The 16,422-nt window shown below is 36.8% G+C and overlaps 1 long non-coding RNA gene across 1 annotated transcript in view; it reads left to right on the top strand.

Moving 5' to 3' along the window:
- Positions 1-16,422, top strand: part of LOC113601063 (uncharacterized) — a 521,919-nt gene that overhangs the window by 332,459 nt on the left and 173,038 nt on the right. The window contains exon 9 of the long non-coding RNA XR_008296022.1: positions 14,119-14,166. This is a non-coding gene — a long non-coding RNA (uncharacterized LOC113601063). The remainder of the gene's footprint in view (positions 1-14,118; positions 14,167-16,422) is intronic.

Consider the following 16,422-nt stretch of genomic DNA (forward strand, 5'->3'; position numbering starts at 1 on the left):
TCATGGACTCAGACATTCCATTTAGCTTTCAAAGTAGCTTTGAGCTGATCTTTTCTTATCAGACCCGTGCATTCCTCAGGGTGCCCTTCTGTAATCATAGAGCAGTATGTTGGGTACACTACAGACACTCGGGCCTGGTGGACTCCAAATAGAATTGCCCAACAGAGACTCCGATCTAATTCTTACTATGCCATTCATTAGCTTTCAATTCCTGCTAAACCTCCTTAATCTTAGTCTTTCAAATTTTGTATCTGCAGTGAGTGATAATAATGCTGATATATTCTACCAGGAGACTGCTAGGGATTAGCTAATTAATGGTCACAAAGAGCCTTTTAAATAGGAAGTACCAAATATCTTCCCTGGCATAAAGCAAAATCATTTGCTTGTCTTTTCATCTGCCCTTTGTTGTCATCTGTCTTCTATCCTCTGCTTTTGGAGTGCTTAGGCCCATCTACTTTTCAATTTAGTTCCTTCCAAAAGACTTTTAAATACAATCAAAACTACTTTAATTCCCAATTATGGGTAAGAGATACTGCTTCTCTATAGCTTAGTTCCTGGGGAGTGTGAATTATAAAGTGCTTCTGATTCATGGGCCATCAGAATGTTTAAAATGTCCAAAACAAAAGCCCAACATATATAGCATAAGGAAATTTCATGAGATCAGAATCCATAGTACCAGAAACTTCACTTAACTGGAAAGCATTTTCCTGACAATTCAGCTTTCATGAAACAAAGAGATCATGCAATCATAAATATAGTATACCCAAATATAAAAATATACACACAAATTCAAGGATGTTTCACACCCTGATCAGTCTCCTCTGGAGATGTATCTATGGACTAGATGGCTACATAACTTATCATTCAGGGTGCACCTGGGTGGCTCAGTTGGTTAAGTGTCTGACTTGGCTCAGGTCACGATCTCATGGTCTGTGAGTTCAAGCCCTGCGTCGGGCTCTGTGCTGACAGCTCAGAGCCTGGAGCCTGCTTCAGATTCTGTGTGTCCTCTCTCTGTCTCTGACCCTTCCCGCTCACACTGTGTCTCCTCTCTCTCTCTCTCAAAAGTAAATAAACATTAAAACAATATTTAAAATAATTCAAACCAGAACACTTTTGAGAGCAAAAGAGGCACTCTCCCTGATTCTGCCAGGTCAGGCTTATACCAGAGCCATTGCAGACAAACCAGGATGGATGGTCATCCTATCCATATGTCTATTGAATCATAATAATTGACATTTACATTAATGATACCGATTGATTCAGCCAGGATTTTCAGTTTCTCTGTTATTGACAAAAATAGAAACACAGAAAGGTTTTCTGTTTAAGCCTGTGTTAATTAATTTAATTAGAAATTTCTGTTTACTAATCATTCTAGCAACATTGAGTCCTCATAATTCAGAACCAGGGCAGTAATTAAACAAAACAATTGTCTGTTTTCAGGGCATCAATTTTATGCTTTCTGTTTTGTAATGGCCCCATCATATGCGTGCCCATTCTGAACTCCTGCCCTCCAGGGATGTGTAGTGGAAGGGAGTTTGGGCTGTAGATGGGAACAGAATATGACACCTCAAAGTGTGCCATATTCACATATGGATTATTTTGAGCTAAAGGTAATCAAGACCCAGGGGACTCAGCAAAAGCTTTTTACCTAACCATTATCTGCCTAAAAGAATTTAGAATGAGGGCCTGCAACAGAGGTAACATTTTTATCTGAGAGACTTATCTGTGTAGGAAGGCAGACATCTATTTACCAAACATTTCTTCTTTCTAACTTCCTGTGAATTGTTTTCCTCCCCTTTGAAGCTCCAGGCCCCTGTCCCTTTCCTTAGCTCAGGTTGGTACATAAGCCTCAATTGCCTGAATGCCTTTGAGTCTCCTATCTTTGTAGGACCCCCACATGCACACATGTGCATATGTAATTAAAATTATTTGATTTTCTCTTGTTAATTTATTATGATGGGATAGGGTGGTCTTAGACAAGAACCTAGAAAGGTAGAGTAAAAATTATTTTTCCTCCCCAACAGCTGATGGGGCGCTAAGTCCTTTGACCTTGTCCAGGACTGCATTATCTTAGCAGACTATCACTCGCTCCAGAAGGGCTCATATGAGCAGGTACTGGCTCCCCACTCTGTTGCTATGGCTCTAATCATTTCCAGCTATGAACTCAAGAGCCAAGAAAGAAGCTTTTTTTTTTTTTCTGATTTCAGTGTGAGTAAAAATCACTAGCAGGAGTTACTGGGCCCCACCCTCAGAGATGCTGATTGCTCAAAACATCCCAGGTTATTTGAAACAAGTGGCCATGGACCCCTTTGCCCAAGAGAATTGTTTCCAAAATTTAAACACCAAAATTTGAATGATACCCTATCTATGGTCCATAAATATGTTTTTCCCTGTATTTACATTGTAGCAGTTTTGAGATTGATGGCTAAAACTTGAGATGCTAAACAATTCTAATATTTCCTGTAAAATAAGGAACAAGTAGGAAAGCTTACATTACTTATGAATAATTTAACTTAAATCTTAAATCATTTAAAACTGTAAGTTAATTTAAGAACCCTTCCCCCCATGGGGCACCTGGTGGCTCAGTGGGTTAAGCTTCTGACTCTGGACTTTGGCTCAGGTCATGATCTCATGGTTTGTGAGTTCGAACCCTATGTCAGGCTCTGCCCTAACAGCATGGAGACTGTTTGGGATTCTTTCTCTCCCTCTCTCTCTGTCCCTCTCCCCCTCATGCTCTTTGTCTCTCTCTCTCAAAATAAATAAATAAATAAATAAATAAATAAATAAACAAACAAACAAACAAACAGACAGACAGACAGATAGATTAAAAAAACAACAACATAAAAATAATCCTTTTCCCCAAACCATACTTCTTCAAAAGCCTCAGATTATTCTGAAGCAAATGGCCAGTGGGCATCATGCAAATTGAGAAACACTGTTATTAAAGCTCAAGATCAACTTAACTGACCATGTCAAGGCTTTATATTTCATGTCAGTGATTGTGTAGATGTATAAAATGGATCCTGCACCTTTAGGATATTATTATTGTTTTTTTTTTTTTTTTATCCAACAGACCATAAGAAAACATAATAGTGTTTTGGGAATGTTTTATAATTTAGTGGAGAAAATGGCCGTTCAAAGTATATTTTATTTCCCTGATTGTTTAGAAAATGTTTGGATACCTATGTGTGTTTCTGGACTTAATCCATCTTCCCAATTAGGCTGAAAACATTCCAAGACATAAGTTGTTATTACATTCGCTAATAATAATAATAATAATAGCCAACAGTGATATGCTAAGTATATGCTAAGTGATATACGCATAAAGTCACTTAGTAGAGTTTATTCATTCTTTGATCAGTTAGTTCCATAACTATTTATTTGCCTTCTATGAAATGTTACATGTTATGTAAGATGCTGTTGATTATAAATTGATCAAATTAGATCTTGAATGAAAAAAACATGCCATAACTCAATGCCTTTTTTCATAGGTTCATTTTTCAAGCTGAGTCCTCATAAACTGTAGTAAAACAACAAAAGAGCAATGTGGCAGATGTTTTGACATCAATAAGGAATAAAGTTTCAAGATTTTTTTTTTCTGCAATGGGAAAATACTGGAGTTCTATCTGTGTTCAGTTATTGGAACTCTCCAAAGGCCCATTGTGAAAGCCATTACAAATTCTTGCAGTAAGCCAAAAATACAGAACATTGAAACAAAAATACAATAAAATAACTGCAAAGATAGATATTATCTCTAACATTCACAATCCCTGAGCTAAATTAAAAAAAAATTAAACACCATAGCCATAGAAATGTTTCCTGAGAAAACAGTAATTCAAATCAGAGAATTTGGCTATTTACTAGTTATAAGCCATCATAACTGAATGATTGAACTAAGCCCCACTTGCTTCATCTATAATATGAAAGAAAATAATGCGTATTTTACAGAGCTGTTCTGAGTATTAAAGAGTTAATAAATTTCAAATAGCCCTGTGCATGGCACATAGTAAATGCTTGAGAAATATTGGCCATTAATTTGCCCTGTCAATTCATTTAATCCATTATTTCTCAGTTCTATTTTCTATAGTATAAGCACAATAGTGTATAATACTAGGGGCTGTGATGATTTCATGGGTATTTAGATCTCATAAGATGTCTGCAATCCTAAGGATAAAAATTAAATAACTAAGTCATTTTTCAAAATATAAGCAGAAGACCATTCATCTTATTCCTTAAAATTCACAATTCTAATTGTGCCTGATACCAGAGGTTTGAAGACAGCTTGCTTCTTTTATACTGATCTGGGGTTGTATATTAAGCACTCCTTGCCTCAGATTCTGTACCTTATAGGAGTATAATTGAGAGGCCTTCAATTACAGAGAAAAGAACTGATGAATTGGTAAACCGTTCCCCTTGTGGGAATAATGTCTCAGACTCAATACAAATACAAATTACATTGAGAACAAGCTTGACAACTGTTTCTGAGTTTCATTATACAGAACTTCTTACAACCCCACCAGCCCCACCTACCTCTGTATTTTTTCCTTTATTACCTTGTCATTTTATTACATATTTATAAGATCTCTCAAAAAATTCTTCGGAAAATTCAAGGAAGGCTTAAAGGCTTTAAGCCTTTAAAGGCTTAAAGTATGGTAGATGAGGTTGTGCTTTCAAAGGTGCAAATTTTGGTATATGAGAAATTTAGTCTGTAGGACTGATGTTTAAACTGTGTCTTCTCCTTGAGGCAACTCCCAAATGCCACTCTCCTCACCTGAGCACATTAAGGGAGCCCTTCGACATCTTCTGGATGGCTCTTGATCTCCATCTTGACCAACTGGAATTAAACATTACTTCCCAGGACAGACTGTTTGAACTCTAGCTAGGGACTATGCAGGTACCTACCTTGGCTTTTTCATCATGGAAATGTTTGATTTTTCTTCATTATTTAGCCACATATATACTGAAACATCAACATTGATTTTTCTATTCCATACCAAAACCTCTAAAGTAAGGGATAATATTTAGTCACACTCTGGGTAAAAATGCTTGCTAATGACAATGCTTCATTATTTGCCATTATTAGAATAACCAGAACAAAGACTGAAATTTTTAGCTTAATGATTGATTTGGAGAGGAAAACGATTGATTCTGTCATCAAACAGGCAGAGGACTAAATAGGGTGGTTGCAAATGTCTTCACTTGCTTCTACCTCTTGTCAGCACCTACACATTCAAAATTTCATATTTCCTGTTTTATTCCAGTAACAAGGCAATCTAGTAGCCAGGTCTTAGAATGGGAAAAGGGGAGTGTTAAAAAGATTTATTTTTTGATAGCTGACATTCTTGATACATTTGAGTTCACACAACTGTACCAGGAAGAGAGAGTGTGTGTGTATGTGAGTAGGGGTAGCTCTTAACTTGGCTCACACAGAGTGATTTTCCTAGAAGATATTTTTTAAAGGAAATTGTATGTGTGAAGAAATGATGCAGTCATTATTCTCAGTTAAACTTTCCAAATATGTGTAAATCTCATACATTCCACTGTTTTTTTTTTTTCCATCCAAGATTTTAGAGCATCTTCTGCTAGTATCTCTCTCCCCACTCCTCAAATCTCATACATGATCCAAGACTGAAGTTTGGACTCAGACAAATACAAAACTACATGAAATATTTGAGAAAACTCCCTTTCTTCTTCCCTCCCTCCACTCCTCCCTTGTCCTTCTTCCTTCATCCAACCTTTGTCTTTTCTTCTTTTCTTCTCTTTTTGTCATTTTAAAGGGATTTTGGATTATAATTCATACCATCCCCAGGTCAAGTTAAAAAGCCGATCTCCTTGGGCACCTGGGTGGCTCAGTCGGTTAAGCATTCAACTTTGGCTCAGATCATGATCTCACAGTTCGTGAGTTGGAGCCCCGCATCGGGCTCTGTGCTGACAGCTCAGAGCCTGGAGCCTGCTTCAGATTCTGTATCTATCTCTCTCTGTCCCTCCCCCACTCATGTGCTCTCTCTCTCTCACTCTCTCTCTCTCTCGCTCTCTCAAAAATTAACTTTAAAAAAAGGCCAGTCCCTTGGGGTACCTGGGTGGCTCAGTGGGTTAAGCATCTGACTCTTGATTTTGGCTCAGGTCATGAACCCAGGGTCATGCGATCAACTCCCACATTGGGCTCTGTGCGGACCATGGAGCCTGCTTAAGGTTCTCCCTTTCCCTCTCTCTCTGTCTCTCCCCCAGTTGCTCATGTGTACGAGTGCACACTTCCTCTCTCTCTCAAAAACTAAAAATAAAAAATTATAAGTAAAAAGCCAGTTTCCAGAAAGGGAACCACAGAGTCTTATTACCATTTAATGCAGCCTTCTGTTTCTCTTTAAGTTTGTTTCACTGACATTTAAGTATATACAGTGAAGAATTTAACACTAATAAAAATTTTGTCCCTTGATTTACCTTTTCAGACTATAAAGTTGGCATAATGTTTTGAAATAGTACCCAGTATTGATGGGCATAAGTTGAAAAATGGCATTCTCATAAACAAATGATTAAACCATATACTCTATACCACTAGGGAAAGCAATTGGCAGTAATCTCAAAAGTATTAAAAATACACATAAATTGTGATCCCGTAACTACATTTCTAGGAATCTATGCTAATAGGGCAATTCAACATATACACAAATGTTTTTAAGCAATTTTGTTTATTATTCATAATGTTAGAATATGAGAAATTTCTTGAGTATCCAACGATTAAAGAATAAATCAATCATAAATGGAGTTATGATAGCATTAAAATCATATTTGTTTTCAAAGACAAAGTATGCTATCTCTGTGTTTTTCAAAAAGATTTAAAAAATATGCCTAGGCAATAATACTAAACTAGAAAAAGAAGTTTTAAAAGTGTGATCATGTATGATTACAATTCTGAAACTATATACATATATATATATATAATATATGTATGAAAATAATAGAATGGAGCAAAATCTTGGTGTTCTATTCAGTTACCTCTACATGGTGATATTATTAGAGGTTTTAATTCCTTTTTAGACTTTTCGGTATTGTCTACAATGTGCAAGTATAATTGCTTCAATCTGGATTAAGTTCATTTTTAAAATATCAAATCATTTTCCATCTGTTCCACTGTTCACAATGCACAGATTCTTACTGCTATTAATTTTGCTACTATCTTCATAATATATCTTCTCTGCACTATACGCATTTAAGCTTCCCAAATGCTTCCATTAAATTTCTTACATTATCTTTGATTAATAAAGGTGACTGTTGCAACATATAAAATATTTATCTAGATTGATTTTGTGAAAAAGATGACCTCATTTATAATGCCAGAATGAATACACTATTAATAGACAATGTGATTCAAAGAAACTGAGAATCTTACATGCATGTGAACCTTATTTAGCAATATATTAGCAATAATAATATTCAGGGAATTGCTACAAATTAGTGAGATCTTATTATTGGCCTGTTTGTACTACAGCTCTCTGCTGGCAAGAGTGACAGGAATTTTCTAATGCCATGGTTTATACATAATGTCTTATGAAGAGCAATTTATCATTTATTTGATGAGGTTGGGACCAAATTTTATAAATGACACTATTATGCTTTTCTGAATGTTGTCAGGCCACTGGGTGGAAGTGCATCATATTAACTGAATTTCAGAAGGCACTCGTGAAAAAAATTAAGTAATGTTCCAAATATGTTTTAATTTCAGATAATTTTCACCATTATTATATATCACAATCAGATGTAAATGTTAATGACATATTGGCATGCTGTGAGAGCTTTCAAAATACAATGAATGTGTCAGCTATTTTTCTTAAAAATCAAATAAAAAATCATGAATAGTCTTCTTAAACAGTGACACTTAAAGTGAGCTCCAAATAAACAATTGAAGCTTGGCAGAAGGAGAAATAGGCCAGTAGGAAAAGGGTCCAGAATACGGAAACTTCTAAGGCAAAAGGAAAGGTTGAAGAAAACTGCTCGGTAGAGGGGAAAACTTATAGTGGAAGGAGATTTATTTAACAAATGTTTGTAAATCATCTACTCAGTGCCATGCATGAATTAGTACTGGGGATTTGGTGATGAGCTAAAGAAGGAATGAGGCTGGGGAGTGGAGATGAAAAGCATGACATAAACACATATACATGTGCAGAGAGGACACCTCCATGTAATCTGGAAGACCTAACCCAAACTGGAAAAAAAGGAAAGACTTCTGGAGGAAGTAACCTAGAGCAGAGACCTGCAGGAGGAAATCCTAGCCAGATTGGTAGAGTCAGAGCATCAGATCTAGGCAGACATGGAGGCTGGAGGGTGTGAGAGCCCAAGACAGTAGAGAACTAGCCAGTCAGGGAGCTTAACAAGCTCCACTATGGCTGAGTGTGGAAAGCTTGGAGGAGAGGGATCCTAGTAATGGCTGAGCAGGGGGCGGGGTTAAACATGCAGGGTGTTTTCAAGTCAAGGACTAGGATCTCTTTGTTTTTTTGAAGTTAACTTTATTTTACTGTTGTGTTGTGTTTAAAAATAATTTAAAAGCCGAAGTTCAAAAATGATTCACAATGCAACCAAGAGTTCTATAAATTAACTTGGGGTTCCTGGGTGGCTCAATTGGTTAAGCCTCTGACTCTTGATTGGGGCTCAGGTTCTGATCTCATGGTTTGTGGGTTTGAGCCCCACATGGGGCTCTGCACTGACAGAATGGAGCCTGCTTGGGATTCTCTCTCTCCCTCTCGCTCTGCCCCTCCCCCACATGCATGCTGTCTTCTCTCTCTTTCTATCTCTTCCTCCCTTTCTCTCTCTCAGAATAAATAAATAAACTTTAAAAAAAGAGTTATATAAATTAACTTAAGTTGTTTCAAATATTTTCTTTGGGTTAAATTCCAAGTTATGACATTAGACTGTGTACACAATATCAAAATCACTGGTTGGAAAGTGCAGGATTGGTCAACTAGTTTTAATCTACTTTATTCTAAATGATTTAAATATAATAACAATTTTTTCAATTTCTTTAATGTTTATTTTTGAGAGAGAGAGAGAGAGAGAGAGAGAGACAGTGTGAGCGGGGGATAGGCAGAGAGCGAGGGAGATACAGAATCTGAAGCAGGCTCCAAGCTCTGAGTTGTCAGCACAGACCCTGACACAGGGCTTGAACTCACAAACTGCGAGATCATGACCTGAGCTGAAGTCGGACACCCAACTGACTGAGCCACCCAAGCGCCCCAACAATATTTTTTTAAATAAATATAACCATGTTGAAACAGTGATTCACAAAATTATTGCTTTAGTACATTTCTGTATGATTGGGAGTTAATGAATTGGTTAGACACAGAACTTCTTACAGTTACATAAAACAGTTTGTTAGCATTTACACAAGACCCATTCTTTGCAAGTTCCAAACTTTACAAACATTAAGGTTGCAAATAAACCCCCCTGTAAAACTTCTGTTTTAAGGCCAAGAATCATTATTATAATTATTATTATTTTTTTGTATGCATCACTAACTGTTGACTTTCTGCTTGGGGCTACTTTCCCCACATATGACTTTTTATCAGTTAAAATTATGTGAGTTTGACTGGAGAACACGTATGGCACTTGCAGAGGAGGCCCTTGAGTCCACTAGTTTACCTGCCATCTAAGTGGTCCTGAAGGTTGCTAGCCATGTGGGAGAGAGACAAATTATTGTATCATCAAACTTAAGGTCAATTGAGATAATAGCTTTCAATATAAAATCTAAGAATGCTGTACTATAGTATATGAAAAAAATCATATCTCTATATTTTTAACATACATATTTGGCAATATCTCTCTTTCCAAACAATACAAAGATCTTAGAAATAAGTCCATTCACCCCTTACATCTTCCACGTTATTGTTTTCTAGTATTATTGTCCCCCTTCTTTTGTATCACTTTGCCTCATAATTAGTCATTAACATGTTTGTATCAAAATTGGTCATTAATGTGATTAGAAGGACTGTGATCTTTATTCTAAGAGCAGTGGGAAGCGTTTACTTCCAAAAAACAGAGAGATGACAAAATCAGATGTGCATTTTTAATTTTTTTAAAGTTTATTTATTTTTGAGAAACAGAAACAGAGCATGAGTGGTGGAGGGACAGAGAGGGAGAGAGAATCCCAAGCAGGCTCCAGGCTCCTAGCTGTCAGGACAGAGCATGACACAGGGCTTGAACACTTGAACCACAAGATCATGACCTGAGCCGAAATCAGATACTTAATTGAGTGAGCCACCCAGGCACCCCTCAGATATGCATTTTTAAAAGGCCACTCTTAGAAGCATTGTAGGAAACGTTGGTTTGAAGGGAGCAGTTAGTAAAGGGAGACTGGTCAGGCAGCTAATACAGAACTTCAAAAATTAGGTAAAAGTGATTTGGGTGGCAGTTGTAGTAGAGACTAAGACTAGTTATAGAAAGACTAAGGTGTTTTTCTCCAGCATCTCCTCTCCTAATGACTGAGACTCTAGATGGGCAGTCAACCTACTCTCTTTAAAATATAAATCCCATATTCCCTTCTGACAGTGCAGAGAGGCAGAGCCTTTACTCTGCAATGATAGTGACTCCTCTGTTTTCTAAGTGTCCCCTGAGGCAGACATCATTACACCTTTTAAAAGATTCATTTAGGGGTGCCTGGGTGGCTCAGTTGGTTAAGCATCCGACTTTGGCTCAGGTCATGATCTCACCATTCATGAGTTTCAAAGCCCTGCATCGTGCTCTGTGCTGTCAGCTCAGAGCCTGGAGCCTGCTTCAGATTCTGTGTCTCCCTCTCTCTCTGCCCCTCCCCGCCTCACACTCTATGCCTTTCTCTCTCAAAAATAAATAAGCATTAAAAAGAAAATTTAAAAAAGATGTTTAAAAAATAAAAAAATGAAAGATTCATGTAATAATATCTACTTCATTGTTACAAAGTTTAAAAGGGATAGATTATTTGAAAGGTCTTTGGAAACTATAATCATTTTATTATGCTTATGAAACAGCAAAATGCACAAACCCTAACTAATATACCTCCATCAATATTTATTCATCAAACACTTCCTTTGTGTTTGACCCTGTGCGGGCATCATGGAAAAACTAAATGAAATTTGTGCACATATTAGTGTGTGATTTAAAGAAGTGTTTAAATGTAAATAAAATTAAGGGAACACTAAAAATAATGAGGCGGATGTAGACCTTAGACTCCAAACATAGATCATGTTTCTGTTTTAAATCTTTGAGAACTGTGCTGAGTTAACCTTGAAATACAATTCATCTCCTCTTGATTTTTTATTTAGAAGTGTCGATTACCCTAGGGAGTGAATTATCATCTTGTGAGTGAACTTGAGAAGTTTCTGGTAGAGATTTCCCAGCAGTTGGAACCCAGCTGATTACTATATCTGCCCAATGTCATGGCCAGATCCTCATGTTTATGTTTCATTGTAATCCAATTGGGTAAACACAATCTTAAAGGTTTACAGATAGCAGAGGTTCCAAGAGCCTTAATTTCTTTTTGTATTTTTCTTCCTGTAATGGAAGATTCTGCTCACAGGAAAAAATGAACAAATAGATTATATTCTCAGTAAAATCATTCCAAACTCATCTAAACTGTCTCTGGTTCCTTCTCATTTCTGCCACAGCCTTCCTAATCTAGACCAGGTTGTTACTGAGAGCGCATTTACTTGTCCTTTATGAAAACACTATTTGTATTATCACTGAGTCTGCGGTGCTGCAGTTAGGTCTGTGTTCCAATGAATATAAAGGTCCAACTTCCATAAAGCAAATACATTTTGGGGGAAAAACTAAAGTAAACTTTTTGTTTCTCACTTATGGAATGTCAGACGATTTGTGAATAGAGTTGATTATATACACTCATCTTTATTTGACCTAAATTTCATTTTAGAATTTGCTAAAAGATAGAGTTCAGTCATGGTATAAAAGGTATTATGGATTAATATTTTTGAAATTATCAAAAGAAATTTATGTGCAGAGAAGGTATCAGAAGATATGTATTTTAGTTCTTGTTTTTGTACAAATCCCAAATGTCTCAAAAACCTTAAAAAGACTATCAGGAATCATCGTGCAAAAACACTGGGACCATGCCTTGGGGTTTTGATTTTAGTCTAAAAGCAATTATGAGCCCCTATAGACTTTTTAAAAAAATTTTTTTTCAATATATGAAGTTTATTGTCAAATTGGTTTCCATACAACACCCAGTGCTCATCCCAAAAGGTGCCCTCCTCAATACCCATCACCCACCCTCCCCACCCTCCCACCCCCCATCAACCCTCAGTTTGTTCTCAGTTTTTAAGAGTCTCTTATGCTTTGGCTCTCTTCCACTTTAACCTCTTTTTTTTTTTTCCTTCCCCTCCCTCATGGGTTTCTGTTAAGTTTCTCAGGATCCACATAAGAGTGAAACCATATGGTATCTGTCTTTCTCTGTATGGCTTATTTCACTTAGCATCACACTCTCCAGTTCCATCCATGTTGCTACAAAGGGCACTGTTGGTGGGAATGCCCCTATAGACTTTTAAACAGAGGGAACGTGTGATGAGATGCATTTTTTTAGAAAGACCACTTACTTTTTTAGTTCTGTGAAGGATAATTTGAAGCGATGAAACTAGAGCTCCATGGGTGAGCTGGGAATTTACTATGATAGTAACATAAGAAATGATGATTGTTCAACTAGGGCAATGAACTGAGATTAAGGAGTAGATTTAGGAGATAAAGGTGATAAAAATTCGGTGACCAGCTGGTTAGATGATAGACAGAGAGAGGGAATGGATTATGATTTTTAGCAATAGGAATGGAGAAGGGATGGAGATGAGAACATTTCAGAAAAACTGAAAGATGTTTTTTCTCCCAGTGTAGCAAGGAAAATTGTGATCTCAACAAAATTGTGGGCCTACTTGGGAAGACGTTTTGTTGTATGTGTTGTTCAAGAACCACAAATTATATGCCAGCAATTCCATAAACCATTATATTTTCATTATATTTTATTGTACATATCACAGATACATATTCATTTTGATGGCAAACAAATGTTTCTGCATAAAAAATAATTTTATAACCTGTTGTAATTTTAGTGTAAAGGATAAAATTCCTCTGGTAGCTAAGTTGCAAAAAGTTTTGCTCTACAACATTAACGTTGTTGTTGTTGTTGTTGTTTTCAAATAAAGGAAAGGGAAAGGGAATACAAATTTTCCATTCACACAAACAGAAGACAACTTTATCACAAACTACCCATTGAATTTATTTTTTCTTAAGTTTAAAAATTTGTCATTTGAATGTTAAAAAGAAAAGAGGGGCCATAGGGCTATTTTAGGAAGAAATTAGGAACTTTCCCATTGCAGAAAATTACAAGGTCCCTGAAGGGTAGTTTTTGATGTTTTTCTTTCTTTTGCTGCTAAGTACAATAGCTTGACAAAGCAAATGAATTCTTTTTCCATTGAAACCAGTAAGTCCCTACCATCTGCATTTCCATTAAGTGATTTGTCCAGACTCTGGTTATTTCACGAATAATCCACAATGAAATCCTTCTTTTACATCTTTTCTGTTATAAAAATTCCTTTTCTAAAGCATTACATGCCACTTCCCTAACACCTGCTCAGTATTATCTTGTGCTCTGTCCTAAGCAAAAGCTTTTGTTCTCTGTTTAAGAAATACCTACTTATGGCTAGCTCCCCACTTTCTAGTTCTTTTTTTTCTCCAAAATTTTCTCTCAAGCTACTTTCTTCATTTGGTTCAAGATTCACTTGGACATCATCTCCTCCAAGCACCAATGCTTGGGCCTAATGCCCCCACTTTGTGTGCTCCATAGCACCCTATGAATGGTTCTATCATTTTGCTTCACTCTCTTTTACTGAAGTTATCTAAATAGACCTCCTTCCCATGGAATTGAAATTCTTTATGGCAAGTTGCTGTATAAAACCTGATACAAAACTGTACTGATACAAACGGTACTGGTATCACAGCATCAGCCTCTGTCATTAATCATTAAGGTAAAGTCTGATAGTGAAAAACCTTTTAGTTTTTCTTCATCTGAGAATGTTTTTATTACCCCTTAGTTCCCGAGGATAGTTTCACTAGGGATAAAACTCAAACTCATGATTGACTGTTCTTCTATTACAGCATTTGAACAAACATTGTGTCACTTCCTAATGGCCACCATAGACTCAGGTAAGCTGTCATTTTTTTTTTTTGACTCATTTTAAGATATTTTCTTTGCTTTAGTTTCAGAAGTTTAATTATGATGTGTCTTGATGTGGATTTCCTCAACTTCATGAATCTGTAGGTTTGTTTCTTTTGCCAAATTTGAGATATTTTCAGACTTTATTTCTTTACTTTTTCATCTCTTATATCTTTTGCTGCTCAATGGGACTCCAAGGATAAGAATGTTGGATCTTGTGTTATTGTCTCACAAATCCCTGAAGATGTGCTCATTTTTGTTGTTGTTGTTGTTGTTTAGCCTATATTCTCTGTTGTTCAGATTGGCTGAGTCCTATTGTTCTGCCCTCAAACTCAGATCTATCTGCCATCATCTCCACTTTACTATTGAGCCCATCCATTGAGTTTTTAAAACTTATTGTATTTTTCAATTCTATAGTTTCCATTTGTTTTTTAATTCTAACTTCTGTTTCTTTTCTAAGGCTTTCTGTTTCTCATTTCAAGATATATCATAATTATTTGTGAACACCTTTTTATGATGGTTACTTTAAAATCCTTGTGAGATAATTCCAACATTTTATTAATTTCACTGTTAGCATTAGTTGATTATCTTTTTGCATTCAGGTTGCAGTTCTCCCTGGTTCTAGATATGATGATGATTTTTTATTGTTATTTTGAACATTTTGGCTACTGTATATGAAGACTCTGTTTAACTTCTTTTATTTAAATTATTTTATTTTAACAGAAGGACACCCTGTTTAGGGTTGGCATGCAAGCCCTAGTCTTCTTTAACAATTCAGTTGCACATAATCTTAGCCAAAAGACTGAGAAGTGATAATGATTCAATTAAAGGCTAGTTTTCAGAAACTGTGTGGTGCTATGTTGGTCCGTTTGGTTTATTTCATGTCACTGGGGCTTTACTGGTCCCCAGTGATGCCACTTGAGAAATCTGAAGGAGCTTACCAGCCAGACTGCCTTTTCCTGCTAGACTGGTGAAAGGATTCTTGGGCCCATGAGACAAAACAGTGCTTCCTGAGCTGAGAGCTTGTAGTGGTGTGTTACCCCCTGCATATGAAGGACAGAGAGGTTTTCCAGGGAGAGTGTTTGTTGGGGCGTGATCCCCTATGTTGGTGCCCTCCAGCTGCACAGAGTCTTCAGATGGGAGAGGAGAATCTCAAGCCTGGCTAAAGAGATGAGAAACTCCTGGTCTGGGTACTTGTTGTGGTGCTAACCACCTTGCCATATCTCCTGGAAGCATGGTTTTTCTGGGGGGGAGATCAGAGTCATAGGACCAGTGGCAAAAGGGAATACCTTCTTTAGCTGCTTATGAACAGTAGCACTTCCAGTTGATCCCTCTTGCTGGTTCTACTGGATGCACCTGGTGTTGTCAGAGGCCCTCTCATTGGATCTCCGGTAAGAATGAATTTATCTGGGATACCCTTTGTTGCTAGTTTGGAAACCAAGAAACACTAGGCCTACCTTCTTCTGGGGGCTGTGGGCTTACAAGATGTCCTGCTACTGTGCTGCTCTCTAGCCCTGGGATCTCTCACCAATTCATCTTCCTCTTCCAATTTTTAAAGTTCTTTGATTGTCTGTTGGTTTGTTTCCAGAGTTTATAGTTATATTTAGTGCAGAGGAGCAGGGAGAACCAAGTGTTGATCATGTCATAATGGGGAGTTCCATTATTACACATACAAATTCAAAATTTGATGGCCAAGTTCGGTGTGCCCTTACACATATACTATCTTTCTTCAGACTATGTGCAGAAATGTTCCACAGTTATGTAAGTAAGGCTTGGAACAGAGAGTGGGTAATTGGAATCCCTAAATGTCAGGAACATTCAGATGGTATCACTTGCAACTGTGTCCCTCTGGGTGAAGATTTATAGGATCCAGAAGTTTGCAGTGGGACCTGGAAAATGTTGTTATTTCACTGTAGTGCATTCTGACTCTAGTACATACCTTCTGATTCCTTTAGATCAGGGTATTTTATTTGTTTTACCTATATACTTAGTCAAAACCAAAAATGGTAGCAAGTGAAAAATTCTTGAAGATTTTAGAGACCATTCAATGTCATTTTGTAGATAAGAAAAATTGAGGCCAAAGAGTTTTATCAGCTTTCTTCAGTAGAGCCAAACAGCAAGGGAACAGGATTCAATCTCAAGTTTATGACTTTTGCTTAGTGCTTTTCTTAATTTATCATCGAAATAAATAATAATGATTCAATGCACTTTCAGTATCAAATGTATTATACTAACTTCTTCACAAT

This window comes from Acinonyx jubatus, chromosome A1 (genome assembly GCF_027475565.1).
Source record: "Acinonyx jubatus isolate Ajub_Pintada_27869175 chromosome A1, VMU_Ajub_asm_v1.0, whole genome shotgun sequence".
Lineage (NCBI taxonomy): Eukaryota > Metazoa > Chordata > Mammalia > Carnivora > Felidae > Acinonyx > Acinonyx jubatus.